The sequence below is a fragment of the Delphinapterus leucas genome, chromosome 15 (genome assembly GCF_059928025.1).
Source record: "Delphinapterus leucas isolate spDelLeu-1000000601 "Yukka" chromosome 15, BTC_Dleu_Yukka2, whole genome shotgun sequence".
NCBI lineage: Eukaryota > Metazoa > Chordata > Mammalia > Artiodactyla > Monodontidae > Delphinapterus > Delphinapterus leucas.
Genome location: NC_143143.1, coordinates 36946293 through 36959272, shown reverse-complemented (window position 1 = coordinate 36959272; position 12980 = coordinate 36946293). Strand labels below are relative to the sequence as shown.

Genomic DNA, 12980 nt, shown 5'->3' with positions numbered 1-12980 from the left:
TCCCACTTAGGCCCTGGACTAAGAGCTGAGGGTGTGCATGTGGTATGGAGGACAGTGCCCTGGAGGCCGAGACCCATCCTTGCCCCAGCTATTAAGAGATGCTGAACAGAGAGCCACAGAGTGAACAAAACGCTTGGCTGGCCGGCATAGAGGCTGTGATTTGATGCTAATAGTATGCCCTTGGAGAGACCTCATGTGATGTTACAACCAAGAAAAGGGCCAAAATCTGTAACCATTTTGGCATTCTAGCTCATTTACTAAATCCAGTAGACATTCATTTTCAGTTTTGTGGAAAATACCAGTGTACCCTGTGGCCTGGCTTCTTTTTCCACACAGGGCATGAGATCCTAGATGTGTGTCTGATAACACGGGAGGCTGAACAGCATGGGCTGCAGGCGTGTGCGTGATGCAGAGTAGCTTCTGCCTCCCCGGCCACTCTGCTCAAGAAGGCTTAGTCAGAGCTGAGTAACCTGAGCCGCCTGCAGCCTTCCTAGCACACAGAATCTGCAGATTTAAAAAGAAAGAGCCTTGAGCAGAGCAAACACCTGTGCCCGCTACATCTTGCCCGTAATAACCGCAGTGAGAGATTGCGAGTCTGTTCTGGTCCCAGGGTGACTCTCTCGATGGGAGTGACGGTAGCTAGAGGTGGTGGGGTCCAGGGAGGGGGGCCAGGCCCCAGAGTTTGCAGATGCTTGAGTGTCAGCCTCGCCTTTGGGAGCTGCACACCCTGTGACCAGTCTCCCCCTCTCTGGCCCCACTGGCTGCTTCTGTAAAGTGTGTGGGTTGCCAGACGTGGCAAGTTTCTTTCATCTCAAGTGCCAAGTCCCGTGATTGGCTGTTGTTTACCTGGAGAATTGCAACAAGGCAGATCTACCCAAGCCAGGGAAGAGCACCTTGATGGGGCAGCCTCGGGTGGCAAGCGTGGGGCATCTCAGTCTCTGACTGTGCAGGTTTTATGCTTGTCATCGAGACCAGTGAGTCCCGCTCAGACTTGCAGAGCTAAATGGATGTTGCTGGCATCTAAAACCTCTACAGAGACCTTAAAAATGCTGAAACTGTATCCAATACAAAGTTTTGAAAACCCACTGAGTCCTTTCCCATTAGAAAAGAAGGTTGGAAATGGGCATTTGACCAGGATGGCCGGGAGCGAGTGGGCGCCCCTGGGCAGTGCTGCCCACCGTGGCCCCCGGGAGGAGGAAGCAGAGGACTCCATTCACTCCAGTCCTGAGCAGCAAAGAGCCTTCCTCGCAGGGATCAAGTATTAGGCTTACAGGAGGAAAAACAGTGTTTGAGAGACAAGGTGTGAGTTTAGTAGCCATCATTCACCTTAAAGTCTTCTTGGCCCTAATGAAACTACTGGTAACATCCCCCACTCATCACAAGCAACTCAAGTGGACGTTCTGTCCATGAGACATGGCTGTGGGTATTTGCTGATACCTCAGTGTCTGGTGCTGTGTAAGGAAAGCATCCAACTGGAAAGTTTTACCCAAAACTGTGTTTTTCTAGTTGTACAAAAGTAATGCATTTTGTAGAAGAATATTTGGACAGGATGAAGCTGGAGGGGGCAGAAGCCATCATTCTACTCTATAGAGATGATCATTTGGCATTTTTTTATAAGTGAATTAATATATTGAATCAGAAGTTTTTCTTCTTGTGTCCCATATTACAAATAGTAAATTCACCCCAGCTTAGACAAAGTATGCAATTTCTTCTGCTGCCGTGTTGTCGTATTAAAAGACAGGTTTTTGTTTTGTTTTGTTTTGTTTTGTTTTGGGTTTTTTTGGCCGTGCCACACTCAGCATGTGGGATCCCAGTTCCCCGACCGGGATCGAACCTGTGTCCACTGTGGTGGAAGCGTGGAGTCCTAATCACTGGACCACCAGGGAAGTCCCAGGACAGTTTTTTTCAATTGTTAACTTTTTTAGATGAAGCCATTAAGATTTGGTGCCCAGAGCTGCCTTTCCTCGTTGCCTCTAAATACTGGTCCATTATAGCTCTCTTACTAGAGTCACCAGGAGTACAACAGACTCTCCCTAAAAAATGGGAACAAATAGGCACAGGAGAGGGCTTGCCTGGTGGTGCAGTGGTTAAGAATCCACCTGCCAATGCAGAGAACATAGGCTCAAGCCCTGGTCAGGGAAGATCCCACATGCCGTGGAACAGCTAAGCCCATGCACCACAACTACTGAGCCTGCGCTCTAAAGCCCGCGAGCCACAACTACTGAGCCCGCGTGCCGCAATTACTGAAGCCCGCGCACCTAGAGTCCCTGCTCTGCAACAAGAGAAGCCACTGCCATGAGAAGCCAGCACACTGCACTGAAGAGTAGCCCCCACTTGCCGCAACTAGAGAAAGCCCGCGCTCAGCAACAAAGAACCAATGCAGCCAAAATTAAATAAAAGTAAATTAAATTTAAAAAAACAAATAGGCACAGGAGAGCAAAGAGAGGCGCTTTCCAGCCAGAGAGAACAGAACATGCGGAATAAGCCCCACCGCCCTGCCAGGCTCACCCAGCGGGAACCCTTGGAACCCTCAAGGCCCTGTGGTGGCCGTTAGGCAGCGGGGCAGGGACTGGGGCAAGTTAGTTCTCCCAAAACTAGAATTTCTAAGTTAAATTTTAAATCTGTCTTTTTTTAAAGTTTCTGTTTTGGAATAATTTATAGAAAAATATAGAAATAATTTATGGACAATCTCACCCAGATTCCCCAAGGTGAACATTTTTCCACATTACTCTTCTCTCTCCATCTCCCTCCCTCCCTCCTGCTCTGCTAAGACCTGAGGGCTCCTGCAAGTCCTATGGTGTCCTCAGTTCCCGATCGGCTTCTCACTTTGTGCCTTTTACAACCTTGATGATGTGATATCACAGGCCAGTTATCTTGCAGGATGTCCCTTAGTTTGGCTTTCGTGTGACCTCATGACCAGTTGCAGGATGGAAGCTGGGGAGGGGCACTCGTGTGGGGGGCAGGGTCCCTTTTCCCAAGGGTGGTCAGCAGCCAGACGGCTCATGTTCCAGGCTTTTGCTCTGTTGAAAGTCAGGGCCCCAGGGGTCATCCTCACAACCTCCCATGTCCAGTGACTCACTAAGTCCTGGCCATTCTTTTGTCCTGATTTTTTTTTTTTTGTACTTTTTGTGCTTCTTTTTTATCTCCTTTGCTACCATCCTGGCTCAAGTCACCACTGTCACGCTGCTCCCCCAGCCACTTTCTCCCCCTCCCAACCCTTCTCCTGTGGCATGAACTGGTCCGCAGGCAAGTCCCATCTCCCACTCTCTCTTGTTCGGTAATTCAGTCAACCAAGCATCGTGAGGGCCAGGCTTGCTGCCGGGGATGGGTGTGTGCTGCCCTGATGCAGGTGCTCGGATGGGGAGGTCCTGCCACACTGTCAGATGGTGAGAAAATGGCAACGTGGGATGGAGAGCGAAGGGTATGGATGGGGACAGAGGAAGGGACGCTCCCAGGAGGAGACCGCCTTCTCCCGGGGTCCCCAGCACCCGCCCCCCCCCCCCCCGCGTGCCCTGTCCCCTGCCCTTCCACTTCCTTCTGCCCCCTTTGCATGTGCTTTTGCTGCGTACACCTGACTCCCTTATGTCTAGCACCGTGACATTCAGATGTGGGTGCTCAAGTGAGTCCCTGTCACCCCAGAGTCCCCACGTGGGGGCTCTTTCCTGGTTAGCCAAGGGGCAGTGTCCTTCTGGTTCTTTCAGCCCCAAGGCTGGTTCTTTTCTCTCTGACACATGTCCCACAGAGATGCCAGCTGCCTGTGCGTGTGCAGGTGAGGAAGGAGGGCAGCCTTTCTCTGCTTCCACGTGCTGCACCGAGCTGTTGGTTCCTGGAGGGCAAGGCCTCTTTCTGTGGTTTTCAGCCATCCATCTGTCCAACACAGCTCTGTGTGAGGATGGAAATTTCTGTTCTGCTGTGTGTCCACACAGGGCCACCGACACTTCACATGTGCCTCATGCAGTTTAGGATGAGTTTTTATTTTTATGTCATTTAAATTAATTTAAGTTTTTTTTTTTTTAATTATTTATTTATTTATTTATTTTGGCTAGGTTGGGTCTTCGTTGCTGTGTGTAGGCTTTCTCTAGTTGTGGCAAGCTGGGGCTACTCCTCATTGCGGTGCGGGGGCTTCTCATTGCAGTGGCTTTTCTTGTTGTGGAGCATGGGCTCTAGGCACACGGGCTTCAGTAGTTGTGGCGCATAGGCTCAGTAGTTGTGGCTCCCGGGCTCTAGAGCGCAGGCTCAGTAATTGTGGTACACGGGCTTTGTTGCTCCGCGGCGTGTGGGATCTTCCCAGACCAGGGCTTGAACCCGTGTCCCCTGCATTGGCAGGCAGATTCCCAACCACTGCACCACCAGGGAATTCCTTAAATTAAGTTTAAATGCCCACACGTGGCTGTGGCTAAGGTACTGGACAGTGTAGCCATGGACGGTCTAGCTCAATCACTGTTCTGTAAGGACAGGCAGTAAATGTTTCTTTGACCTGTTACATAACGTCAGGCAAGAAAGGAAGATGCTTAAAAGGTGGGGTGTTTTTCTTCAGTGAACATGTTCTAGAAAGAGGGGAGACCCCAAAGTGTAGTGGGTTTTGAAACAGGAGAATAGAAGAAAATATTGTGAGATGAGGAGAAAGAAAAAGAGCATTGCAGCTATTTAGGAAACAACAGAGAGGTGATGAAATTCTTGAAAGGCTGAGAAGAGGTCTGGAGGGAAACCCCAGCACCTAGAAAGCAGCTAGTGCTTACGGCGCACCATGAAATCTTCGACCATAGGCTTCAGTTCTGTTCTGTTCTTTCTTTGTAACAACTTTGTTGAGGTCAGTGCACTAAGCTGTACATATTTGAAGTGTGCAATTTGGTGAGTTTTAACACATCTACACCCGAAAAAACATCCTCACAATCAAGATGATGATCTCCATCGTCCCCAAAGTTTCCTTGTGGCCCTCAATACTCTCTCCCCGCTTCCCCCATCCCTAGGTAACCACGGTCTGCTTTCTGTCACTGTAGATTGATTTGCATTTTCTAGAACCTTATATAAACTGAATCCTGCAGTGTACACTCTCTTTTTGACTGGCTTCTCTCACACGGCATAATGATTTGAGATTCACCCAGGTTGTTGCCGTTCTTTCATTCATCCGTTCATTGCTAGTGTAGCCTGCTGTGTGGGTGTCCATCCATCTCCTCTGGTGGAGCAGGAGCTCGCCGTCCACACCTGCGCCCTGTTTCTCAGGGCCTTGGGAGGCTCCGGCGCAGCCTGTCCTGCATGCAGCTGCACACAGGGAGCCCCGCTGGAAGATGGTCAGGGAAACCAAGCGGTTAGAATCAGTTGGTGGCCGGCTAGCGCTTCCTAAGAAAGCATCCCTGTCACCAGGGTGGGAAAGCCTTGACCCAAGGAAAGGAAATATACACAGACACTTAGAGCCCGCGGAATCATAGGTCAGTTACCTTCTTTTGAACGCCTCTCATGGGCAAGAGATTTGGGGAATGCCAAGATCAGTGGAGTGGACCTCCATTGGCGGGGTTTGTGAGACAGAGGTCAGGGCATTTGGATTCTGATTATCTACAGTGGTGGGTTCAAGGTGATGCCTTTTGTTCAAGTTCTCTGGGTGCCCTTCCTTCCACTCAACTTCAGCTTGTGCTCCTGCTCCCTGACCTTCCCACGCTGGCCTCTTACCTCTTCCTTCTCTCAGTGAATTGAACCCAGATCCAGGCGGGATCCCATGGATTGTGCCCAAGCTTGTGGCCTCGGGTCTTCAGTGTACGCTTCTGGACAGCGAGACCCTGTGTCCACCAAAGGGCGACCATGGGCATCCTCAGGTCTTTCCTGTAAAGTGGAGTGAGAGGGATGTAGAAGCCAGGTGGATTAGGAAGTTGAAGAAATCAGTGTAAACTGCTAAGAATGCTTCAGAGATGGACTTCCCTGGGCGCAGTGGTTAAGAATCTGCCTGCCAGTGCAGGGGATATGGGTTCGAGCCCTGGTCCAGGAAGATCCCACATGCTGTGGAGCAACTAAGTCCATGTGCCACAGTTACTGAGCCTGTGCTCTAGAGCCCGCAAGCCACAACTACTGAGCTCGCGTGCCACAACTACTGAAGCCCTTGCACCTAGAGCCTGTGCCCCACAATAAGAGAAGCCACCACAATGAGATGCCCACGCACCGCAATGAAGAGTAGCCCCTGCTCACCACAACTAGAGAAAGCCCATGTGCAGCAACGAAGACCCAATGCAGCCAAAGATAAATAAATAAATAAATAAATTTTAAAAAAGAATGCTTCAAAGAACACAGTCTAGTTAAGAATAACTTCTCCCAGGGAAATTTCTCCCAGGACGGGGCATTTACAGTTTTCATCTTATCTTCCTTTTTCTTATTTCCCTCCAGAACCAATCATGTCGTATATCATAAATAATATAATAAATGTAATGTATATTTTAAGATACAAAATATATATTAGTATCTAACATAAAATACTTAAACATGTAATATATTAAAATATGTATTTTTTACAGACATCTTTCCTATCTTACCAATTCTTTTATTTTCTTTTTAATATTTATTTTATTTATTTGGTTGCGCTGGGTCTTAGTTGTGGCAGGTGGACTCCTTAGTTGCAGCTCACAGGCTCCTTTGTTGTGGCATGCGAACTCTTAGTTGTGGCCTGCATGTGGGATCTGGTTCCCTGACCAGGGATCGAACCCGGCCCCCCTGCATTCGGAGCGTGGAGTCTTAACCACTGAGCCACCAGGGAAGTCCCTATCTTACCAATTCTTGAAAATCAGTGTGAGTTAAACCAATGCCATTTGTTGGGATTCATCTCAGGCAGATGCTGAACCAGTGGTTCCTTTAACCGAAATGAGGAATCTATGCTTTTTAAAAAATGAATCCAACCTTGTTCTTGGGTTCCTGCATAGTGGCCTGATCTCAGACGTATGTCTAAAACTTGAATGCAGAAATGCCCTTCCCTCCCTCTCTGTCCACCTGCCCACACTGCATTTTAGATGTAAATGGTAACAGTCATGGAATATGGGAAAAAGCTGGGAAAAAAAACCTCTGAGGTTTGAGGTCTCATGAGTTCAGCACCCCTGTGAGCACCCAGTAAATATTTGATCATGAGGGGAGTGACCGACAGGAGCAGGGAATTACCCATCCATAAAGGGTGTCTCCCCTGGGAACAGCCTGTGCCCACCCAGCACCCCAGTGCACCACTCTGCCTAAGATAAAAGACCCAAAAAGAGCGTTTTTCTTTTGGACATTCACTCTACCCCCTCACCGCCAGGAAGGAATTACATGCAAAAGAACAAAATCTTTGATTCCTGTTTTATTTCTAACAATTCAACCAGAATTGAATTATTTCCTATGTGTGACCCTGGCCTAAAGGACATATAAGAGGGAAGGATTGGATTTAATGTCTTAATTTACTTTGCCTTTAATTAAAATAGCCTTCAATTTTGAAAGTTACCAGAATTCTAATGATTATGTTATAAAAGAGTGTTTACCTAGTAATCTCTCTTGCATTCTGGGATTAGGAATGCTGGCTTCTGTTGTCTTAATTTTATATTTGACATGAAAAGTCAGTTTGTTTCTTTTTTAAAAAATAAATTTATTTATTTTTGGCTGCGTTGGGTATTCGTTGCTGCGCGCAGGCTTTTTCTAGTTGCAGCGAGCAGGGGCTACTCTTCATTGCAGTGCACGGACTTATTGCAGTGGCTTCTCTTGTTGCAGAGCACGGGCTGTAGGCACACGGGCTCAGTAGTTGTGGCTCGCAGGCTCAGTAGTGTGGCGCGCGGGCTTAGATGCTCCGCGGCATGTGGGATCTTCCCGGACCAGGGCTCAAACCTGTGTCCCCTGCATTGGCAGGCGGATTCCTAACCACTGTGCCACCAGGGAAGTCCCGAAAAAGTCAGTTTATTTCTTAAGTTTGGTTTTATGCATGAGTTAGATAGAATGATCTCATTCTGTGGGATATTGAGAAAAGCTTCCTCTGGTTCCTGGAGTTTTGGAAGTTCCCACACTCTCAGGTTACTTCAGTATGTACCTTGAAATTCACCAAAAAGCAAATTCTGAAAACCAGTTGAATTTAATTTTAAAACAGAGCAATTTGTTAGTAAGAGGGAGGGGTAGAAGTATATCTTAAAAACAAAATCTAAAAAGGGAATCATGGGGGCTTCCTTGGTGGCACAGTGGTTGAGAGTCCACCTGCCGATGCAGGGGACACGGGTTCGTGCCCTGGTCCGGGAGGATCCCACATGCCGCGGACCGGCTAGGCCTGTGAGCCATGGCCGCTGAGCCTGTGCGTCCGGAGCCTGTGCTCCGCAACGGGAGAGGCCACAACAGTGAGAGGCCCACGTACCGCAAAAAAAAAATAAAGGGAATCATGTAGTAGATTGGTATTTAGCAGTAAGAATCAGATATTTCCTAGCTCAGTGTTCATGTTAAGACACCTGATACCTTTTCCTCAATTGTTAGTTGCTCCTCATTGCTCTTCGGGAGGCTCAAAAGATTTGTTGTGAGGTGGCCTTAAACCTCTGTGTGTTATCAGGTGCTAAGGGACATTTTGACTAGACTCAGTTAGACAGATGACAATTCCAGACAAACTCAAATCTGTAGTGCATGTAATTGGCGTGTGTACGAGTTTTTCACTTTGGCATGTCTCGGACGGTAGATTCCTTCTGTTTCACAGTCCAGCAACAGGCAGACCCACTCAACCCAAATGCTGTTAAAAATTTTATTCTTCTCATTTCCATTCATACTGGATAAATTGAATTGGACAAATTCAATAGAAGTTGAAAAATGTTTAGCTTTCTTTTGGACGACTTCCTTATAGAGATAAATTACCCTGTCCCCCACCACTGAAAATTCTTGATTCTCTTAAATCTAAAGTAAATGATCTGTAAATAAAAATATTTTCTGCTTCCTTGAAAACATCTATTGAATGTTTTGTGACTCTAACCCAGTTACTAGAGTTCCCTCCTGACACCTCCCCCGCCACAGCTGCCCCCCTCGTTTTGGAGGAGAACTTGTATTTTCCTCACTTATTCATTTAACCACCAACCACAAAGCCCCTGCTTTATTCCATCAACTACTCCTTACTTGTCCAGGTGATTCTTACTTCATCCCAAGTCTAGCCCCAAGCATTTCCTCATAAAAAGCAATGATTTAAAAAAAAAAAAAGCAATGATTAAATATCTGTTTAGTCTTGGCCAGGCACTGGTCCTTCACGTTATTTATCCCTCATAATATTTGATGAAGGTGGCATTGCATCTTCCATTTCAGTTAAACAGTTAGCTTGCATTTCTGTTAACTAAAATTACTGTAATAATGTTTTTGAAAGAGTTTTTTCAGGAGGGGAAGAAAGAGGATGCCTTTTAAGCTGTAGAACAGCGTATTGTGTTTGTGATGTTGTCGTGGACTTGGAGCCCCTGAGATGCCCCCTAGTCAGCTCTGTCTGGTTCGATGCTGTCCCTCAAGGTAGCGGGGAAGAGCTGTTCTTCCCCAAATGCCAAGTGCGGTGGTCACCAACCTGCAGAGCCTGCAGTGTCCCGGTGTCCCAGTGTGTGATCCAGCCCAGCAGGGAAGCTGAGGGCTGGCCCTTTAGTATGCTGGTGGTCCCTTGTGGGTTCCTTGGGGCTTTTTGTTCATCTGGGGAGTTGCTGCCACGTGATTGTGATCGTGATCACTCATACCCCTTGTCTGCAGGTGGTTACTGATGACTGACCATTCCCATCACAGGACTGTCCCTTGGCTCCAGGATTCCTTGTGGCCTGGCAACCACAAATGTCCTGTGCGTTCATGTCTCCCTGCCACTTGGGGTGCCCTCTGCCTTTGGCCTTGAGGACATACACGTACACAGCTTACCTAGATGTTTTCTCTCTCAGTTAATGTCTCAGTATTTCCTAGGGCTGAAAGGCCTTACAATATCATAACATCAGAGGATTTCTGCATGTCACCTGGTTTGGGCCAACTTCGTCGGGGATCTCAAAGCATATCGGTTGTTTTATGGCATGACAAAGCTTTTTGGGACTGTCATCTACATTGGATTTTAACGATCACCTATCAGGATAGATTTAGGAACATCTGTCTGACCTTCTTAAGAATCTGGAGGAATTCCCTGGCGGTCCAGTGGTTAAGACTCCACGCTTTCACTGCAGGGGCCATGGGTTTGATCCCTGGTCAGGGAACTAAGATCTCACATGCTGCGTGGGGCAGCCAGTCATCTTTCATCTAGAAATCTTTTTAGCTGGCTCTCGGCTATGAAATGCAGGTAATATGATGAAATACCGATGGGAATTCTAGAGAAATGGTGTTAGCACCACAGAACGCTTTGCTTTGTGTAAAACTTTGGTGCTCCAGCTTGGAGGTAGGACAGGGCTCAGTTTACAGAAAGGGAGCATTTTCCATCCTCCAGCCCCAGTCGCCCCATCATTCAGCTCTTCACTGGCTCAGGATGAGCTTTCCATTCAGCCCAAGTCCAGCCCTGAGCATTTTGTCATGAAAAACAGGGACCCTTCCTGAGGACCAGAGAACTGATGCTTTCTGACAGGCAAAATGTTGATTCAAAAAATAAATATATAAGTGATTCAGGATGATTCTCAACTTAATCTAGAACAATTCACAAGTGGGAGTAACCAAGAAAATACTGAAAAGGAAGAGTTAAGAGGGTAAATATGTATCAGCTATTTAAAAGATGCTATTACACTACAAGTTTAAAAAAACCTTTGGGGACTTCCCTGGTGGCGCAGTGGTTGAGAATCTGCCTGCCAATGCAGGGGACACGGGTTCGAGCCCTGGTCTGGGAAGATCCCACATGCCGTGGAGCAATTAGGCCCGTGAGCCACAGCTACTGAGCCTGCGCGTCTGGAGCCTGTGCTCCGCAACAAGACAGGCCACGACAGTGAGAGGCCTGCACACCGCGATGAAGAGTGGGCTCCACTCGCCACAACTGGTGAAAGCCCTCGCACAGAATCGAAGACCCAACACAGCCAAAAATAAATAAATAATTAAATTTTTTTTTTTAAGTGATAAAAAAAACCTTTGGTTACTGGCTCAGAAATAGACCGAAATATGTCTTAGAAGGTAGCATATCATAAAGGTAGCATTCAGAGCAATGAAGAAAGGGTAAATTATTAAGTAAATGGTGTAGAAGTAAGTAAACTACTGTACACACACAGACTACATCCTGGGAAAAGTACTTGCAGCGTAAAAGACAAATTCTTGAATGGGTCTAATAAGTCCTTACAAATTGTTAAGGAAAATAACCTGTAGTAGAAAATCGGACAAAGGACATAATGAGCTGTTAGATGTAGTGTATATGACTAATGAATTTATTCAGTCTCACTAGTAATCCAGGAGCTGAAAATTAAGACAGTTATGCTCTGTCGTTTTCCCACCTGTCGGGTTGGCAGCGCAGAGGCCATGGGGGCTCCGGGAAGGGCACCACCCGACCTGGGGGGTGTGGGCTGGGGTGCCTGTCTGGCCTGGGGAGCAGGATGCCACTGGGCAGATACACAAGTAGTAACAATAATAACGGATGTTTTAAAGCAGCCTGAAAGTCCAACAGGAGGCGATCAGTTGAGTAAACTATGCTCTGCAGACACACACCGACAGGGGAACACCCAACTGTTAGAAGTAGGAGCGGCAGAGCACAGTTCTCAGTGTGGAGAGACATTTCCAGTGTAAGCGAGTGAATAAGTCAGGTCAAGATACCGTGTACAAAATGACGGCACATCTGCTCCACACACTTACACACTTGTCTGGAAGAATGTCACCCAATTTTAACTGACCCTCTCTGGTTGGTAGAATTATGGTTTTGTTGTTGTTGTTTCTTAACCATTGATAGCATGGCAGAATTATGGTTTTTTAAAAGTATTATTTTCACTTAACACTCTCTTCTGGTTTTTCTACAAAAGAATATGTTTATATCATTCTTTTAATTTTTTTTAAGTAATAGGAATAAAAATTACCCAAGTTAAATAATTTCTTTACCAGCCAATTAATAGCATTTGTTTATTCTTCATATGCTGGTCATGGCCACAGTCATTCAAAACCGCTTATTTTAAATTTTTGTGCCGCTGCACCATTTGTGTGCATTTTCCTGGCAATGGGGCGGGTGTTCTTCATTTTAGTTAAGTTGTGAGTGATGTCATCAATACAGATTTTCTTTCTGATGCACCCCCGCCCGCCCCCGACCCGGGTGTTTTTGCCCTCTGTCACTGCACTGGGTGAGTCATCCTTTGGGCAGGAGCCCCAGTGCTTTTCAGCACAAAGACCTCTGAGAAGCAGCTGTAGGAAGAAGCGTCTCTGGGGCCCAGAGTTGGGGTGGGGGACTGGGTGCAGTTTTTACGGGAAATACAGCTATGGCCACCACGAACTCATTGCCTCTCCCAGACACCCAAAACCTGGAACCAACAGCCCGTTTTATATTCCCATCTTCTGCAACACTGTTAGTGTCTTAAGAACCCAGCTGACATTTATGCTTCCTACAAATGAAATTTCTAATATTTCCATTTTGTACGCCGTAAAATCAAGGTGTTAACAGTTCCCATCAGGGTTGTTGCAGGGCTGTGGCCTTCAGGCCATCACCTAGCCGAGGGCGGGGGGGGGGGGGGCGGTTTGCTGCCCAGTGCCCATCCCCCCAGACCCTGCCTTTACCCTGGGCTGTCAGTGTTAACCTAGGTGTCCTCCTAAGAACATTTAGGATTTTCTTTTATTTTACAAAGTGCTTTCTTTTCACTTGATTCGATAGTAATTTTGCTCAGAAACTTACCATATAAAGTGCAGATTCCAAATCTAGGCCAACAACCCCCCATCTTGTTTTTAAAAGAATCAGAACAGTACTATGCATTGCCGGTTATTCCACGAAGGATGGCTTCCTGAACTGAGCAGTGACTGAGATACAGGTTAAGAGGAAAGTACACCTGGCCTCTTTATTTATTTTTATTTTTGAAAATTAGAGACTTTTTTTTTTTTAATTTATTTTTGGCTGCGTTGGG

General features: G+C 46.9%; 1 protein-coding gene across 1 annotated transcript in view; it reads left to right on the top strand.

Moving 5' to 3' along the window:
* MAPK8IP3 (mitogen-activated protein kinase 8 interacting protein 3) overlaps window positions 1-12980 on the top strand; it is a 50387-nt gene that overhangs the window by 5201 nt on the left and 32206 nt on the right.